Raw genomic sequence first — 6,329 nt, 5'->3', positions numbered from 1 at the left:
TGACCGCCCATCCCCACCTAGTCCGGCTCATCAACGAGCGACTAACAATCCCCGTCCCTTAATGTGCACATCCCCTCCCGTGGCGGGTTCCACGGAGGGCGAACTAGGGTGTGAAGCCACTCCGCAAGTGACTCCACCACAATCACAATCACATGACATCACAAAAACCATCTCAATCCACTCACACCAACATCGTCACAACAATCTCCATACTCCGATGATCAACAGATAACAATAATCACAACAAACATGTCTTACAAAGAACAAGAACCGAGTAGGAAACCCTACCTTTTCGCAACCGCTTACGCCGCAATCAACCATACAAATGCATAACAAATACCACATCGTCACCTACAACAACAATCACATAGTTCCAATCACTAACTGCAAAACCCCATTTCCCCCAATTCATGATTAAAGGCAAACCCTAGAATTAAACACCAACAATCATGGGAATAAAGACTTACCAACGAAAGGATGAATGTTTGAATGCGATTGCTAAGATTGTCCATACATACACAAAGGAGAGATTGGGAGTGATTAGAGCGTCGTACGTTTGATTAGATTTTGTAAAATGATGTTTTAGAAACTGTTTATCGAATAAATAACCCCTAACTACTCCCGCATCAAACCGCTGAAATAACACTCGACGAACCGGATACTCGGTCGAGTATAGAGCATACTCGGCCGAGTATCCTCTACTCGGCCGAGTATTCATCATACTCGGCCGAGTATTCCTCTACAGCCAAACATAACATGCACTTAGCACTACTCGGCCGAGTAGGCTCTACTCGGTGGAGTACTTAGCTTAATAAAATCCGTAGTATTACAATCTTCCCCCCTTAAAAGAACTTCGTCCCCGAAGTTCCAACCCAACCTATAAAACGTGGACATTTAACACTAACTCCACAAACCACTCTTCCTTCCACAACATGGCTCAGGATATCGTCTCAACTATAGCATAGGCTCCCAATACTGACTCCATAACATTACCAAATAACCACAATATAATGTTGCCAACCTTGTCTCACTTCCATAACACTCAATAACACTCAATCCACAAAAGAAGATCAACCGTCAAAACGGAATGTTACATTCTACCATCCTTAAAACGAACTTCGCCCTCGAAGTTTACTCAAACACATAAACATCATCTTCCAATTGTCAAAACTATCGGACTCATAATCATCATCATTCAACTGTCAACACTATTGAAATATTCTCTCATTCCTAAACATCGAACTACTACAAGCACGATCATGACCTTTAATAAAATCAAAACAAATATCCGTCTTTTATGCTACACCAACACTCTACTTCCAATTATACTACCATATGCACAACCATCAAAATCTCTTTTATCGCATCCTACTCCTCTTAAGATAAATGTTACGTCCTCGTAACTCATTAATACTAAATCCTAGCTATATTTTCTCATTATCCCCATCACCACCGCATGTCAAAAATGACCACTTATAATCGAGCAGTCGCCATGCATATATCTTAGGCTCTCTTACTTAAACAACTCTCATCCTTCAATTCACTCGTCACACTCCCTAACCTATACCTCAAAATCTTTAATTTAACCCAAAACTTCAAATCTTCCACATTACCGCAACATGACACACCTCTCTATATAAACTATATAAAACTCATATCACCAAAAGCATAACTCGCACTCCACACTTGTTACGTACACTCACACTAGATCCTCAAGTTCTTTTCTTGCATTACCGCAAAACTCATACATAACTTAACATGACATCAATTCCCAATATCCTACACTCACTATCTCAACAAAAGGTTATGAACCACCCGCCGCTTTCGGATCATTACAACACATATTCCACGAATCACTTGCCATGACTATGACTACCGATGCCTCATCTTAAAACAAGATCAACATTATCAGAATAACTTCTCACAACAAAGTGTCCCATCAATGAATATCACTATACCATGACAACAACGAAAACATATACAACTCTCTTTCATATCATACTCTACCCTCATTCCCAAACTGAAACTGGTAAGAAACATCAACAAACAAAACAACAGTCTTTATGTTCAACCAAAATTCACAAGGAACAACAAAGAACAAAACAACAATCGTGCATAATCGTCTCAGACTTTAAACTCAAATCGTAACCACCCGTATACTCAACCACAACCTGGTGACGGCATCGCAACACCGCAACCAACAACCGACAGATCAGCCGCGAAAATGCCCGCATCACAATACGAAGTACCATGCCCAGATCACCACCCGAGGCACAACAACCACATCGATAAACATCACAACCACATATAATTCCCATAAACACTTACTCAGTATGACATTTCGAGCAAGAAAACTCATTCAAAACCGTTTTACTAGATTATAACACAACATATTATACGGAATAAACTGACAAGAATCTCATGAACATCATCCTTACCATTTCACGGAATAAACATGTATCATCAATACACATACAATTTAACTATCCATGCCAGATCAATCAAATTATTACCTTTTGAACCTCATTCCATTAGTATACCGTACCCAACATAAATTACAAAACATTCATATAACAACTTTATAATTATCACACCATACCACTTCTTGTGAGGTCAGAACCTCACACAAACATTTACACATATCATAGACCCGTAATCACATCCAACTAGTCAATCCTGATCACGTAAGTTACCACCTGTTAAAAGTTACCTCTCACCCGAGCTTAAATCGTACACCCCTCATAACATATTCTCCCATCCGCATAACCATCACCCCCTGCCAAATGTAACCATACCATTAATACTCAACTACTAACAACCGCCTCATATAACCACATCTTATACTCTCTCACAACCATACATATTTATCTGGTCTCTACAAAATCAACCTCATTAGATCAACTAGCTTCCCTAAAGTAACATCATCCTCAACCACTAGTGACAATACTATGGCACCAACATCCTTCATGTGACTACTCTCTGACTATCACTTCTTAATATCACAATCCGTTTTCTCTCTTTGGTTATCATCCCAAATAACGAACATCCAATCCATCAACAAGATCTACCTCAACATTATTCCCAATTCTATTTTTAATCATATCTTTACCTAACTCTCCACCAAATTCTCAGATCGTACAAACACTTTACAAGCTTCTTATTCCCTTAATACCTCAAAACTCACGGCTAACATGTCGTCCTGTTCTCCTATATAACCATTAACTCACACCCTCTAGTGAGGCTATCGTACATTTCCATAATTTCCTACCTTCATGCTCCTTAACTCCGGTCAACATTCTCTCAACTTACTTCCATCCTTATTCCCCCTTTTTACTCAATAATACCAATTAATAATTCATCGCCTTCCTCTCTCTACCTAACTCTTTAGTAATCTGTTTATTTTCCCATAGCTCCACAATTCTAATTCCATTAATTCATATCAATATCTTATCATTCTTCTTATCATTTATCATCTCTCATCTTACTTCTCACACACCCTTGTCACCAACAAGTCCCACACTAACGGTTACTCTTCAATTAGTCTTATCTCCCTTTCGCATCCCTAGAAACCAAAATTCACTTCATACCGTTTGTCCAAAGAATTACACACTAGGCTCACCTCTTGATATTCCAACTTCCCAAACTTAGCCACTATCTACAAATCCACATCGCGACATAACTTCCTTTAAGTTCACTATATACCTCTCTTTCCTATCTTCTTACAATAACCTTCCATTACATACATCCTTAAGCAACTCTATCATAGCTGTTTTCCTCAATAAATCCTTACACATCCAAATATGCCACTATTCGTATCCCTTATCTCAATCTTTCATTCTCCTGCTTCTTTACACTTACATCACCCTTGCCCATATACACTTACTTTTATACTACTCAACACACAACTATATCACTCATCCTATCTCACAAAACATGCTCTTTACCTCGATTAGCTCATCATTCTTCCCTTTTCTTTTTCCACTATCCTTCACAACCACATTAACACATGTCTTCCTTACCCAACACGTGTCCCTCATAAGCCATCATTCTCCATGTCATAACTTCCGGTAACTTACGTATCAAGACCGTCTCACATATAAAAGAATGCATTAAGACTCAAAACATACATGTGTATATACCCTACGACTCAAAACACTGTAAAAACATAGCCACCGGCTCAAAACAAAAGTAAGAACATAGCCACCGACTCAAAGTGGCCGCCCAATGAGGTACTCGGTCGAGTACAAGGTACTCGGTCGAGTAACTATATTACTCGGTCGAGTTTCGACTCCAGAAGCAAACTCAATTGTCGCAGAAGGATTACTCGGTCGAGTATTGGGAATACTCGGCCGAGTAGACCTTACTCGGTCGAGTATGAGACTACTCGGCCGAGTTCACGACTCCAGACGCTAAACAGTATTATCACAGAGAGATTACTCGGCCGAATATGGAACACTCGGTCGAGTATAAAAGATACTCGGCCGAGTAGGGACTACTCGGTCGAGTATCGGCGCAGTTCTCAGCACCGTCCAGTTTTCGTAAAACAGTCATATCTCACTCGTTACTTGGTCAATCTGGGCGTGTGACCTATCGTTAGAATCGTAAGTGGACAAGCTATCACCTCAACTTGGAATCACAGCAATATCATTTCTAGAACTCGACTTATGAAAGTTTTAAAACAACCCTTCCAAACATCGGTTTGTATACAACTCAAAATTCCTTAACAAAACAACTTAAACATGCATAAAACAAATAATAACGACCCAATACTTCTAAAAACCAGTACATATGTGAACGTTTACCATACCCACATCAAAATTAAACACAATATTCATATGCATAGACGGAAGACCTTAATCACATGCTACTACCAACAACCAACATTAACATCATCATGATTATATACGCATGTATCACTACCCTTTTGAAAGCCACATAATAAACATTTAACATGCCAACATATTTCATACCAAATCCGTTTCAACAAGTTTCACCACGTCTTACACATGTTTCCACACATCTCACTTCCTTTCACATGATTCAACCATTCAAGTTCCACATGCCACACACACGCATCGAAAAGACTCACAACAAATTCCCCCTGGTGACCGGCTTGAGATTGTGAGGGCCATAGTGCGACTTCGGGACGTCTCCCAAGTCTTTGCGGTAGCTCCAAACGACTCTCCCCGGGTTCATTTTATTTTGACTCTCTAAGTTCATTGAGTTCATTAGTTTTAGGTGCCGGAATCGTCGGCTCTGATACCACTTTGTAACACCCCCTCATACCAAGGTACCTTGCCAAGGACTACCCTAGCATGAAAGGTCATTACCATCTCGGTTTCCGAGGTTAGTATATCAAAGTTACAAATTCCAAACAACATTTATTAAAGTATAAAAGTTAAAGATTACATTATCTCAGACCAACTCAAAATAAACGTACAATGTCTCAATACAAATGAAATCCAAGACATCTAAACTCATAACAACGGAAGCTAGACTTGACGTGATGACTCCCCATGACTGTCCCATAGCTAAACATCCGCATTACTGTCTGATCAATCGCTCACCATCCCCGAATGGATCACCGCAGTTTTACAAAACAACAACACGGGGTCGGTTCTACTCAATCAATATAAGACAACAACAAGACAACCGGTGACCATCGGTCTCACACGAAGAACCGACTACACACCGAAGTGTGTAGCCCCCGCCGATTACCCATCGCAACAGGTAATCCTCGCCGCAGCGATGGGTGACATGACCCATCCCCACCTAGTCCGGCTCATCAACGAGCGACTAACAATCCCCGTCCCTTAATGTGCACATCCCCTCCCGTGGCGGGTTCCACGGAGGCGAACTAAGTGTGAAGCCACCCCGCAAGTGACTCCACCACAATCACAATCACATGACATCACGGCCATCTCAATCCCCTCACACCAACATCGTCACAACAATCTCCATACTCGATGATCAACGAGATAACAATAATCACAACAAACATGTCTTACAAAGAAACGAGAACCGAGTAGGAAACCCTACCTTTTCGCAATCCGCTTACGCCGCAATCAACCATACAAATGCATAACAAATACAACATCGTCACCTACAACAACAATCACATAGTTCCAATCACTAATCGCAAAACCCCATTTCCCCAATTCATGATTAAAGGCAAACCCTAGAATTAAACACCAACAATCATGGGAATAAAGACTTACCAACGAAAGGATGAATGTTTGAATGCGATTGCTAAGATTGTCCATACATACACAAAGGAGAGATTGGGAGTGATTAGAGCGTCGTACGTTTGATTAGATTTTGTAAAATGA

The sequence above is a fragment of the Silene latifolia genome, chromosome 1 (assembly GCF_048544455.1).
Source record: "Silene latifolia isolate original U9 population chromosome 1, ASM4854445v1, whole genome shotgun sequence".
In the NCBI taxonomy this organism is placed as follows: domain Eukaryota; kingdom Viridiplantae; phylum Streptophyta; class Magnoliopsida; order Caryophyllales; family Caryophyllaceae; genus Silene; species Silene latifolia.
Note: the sequence above shows the minus strand (reverse complement) of the source record.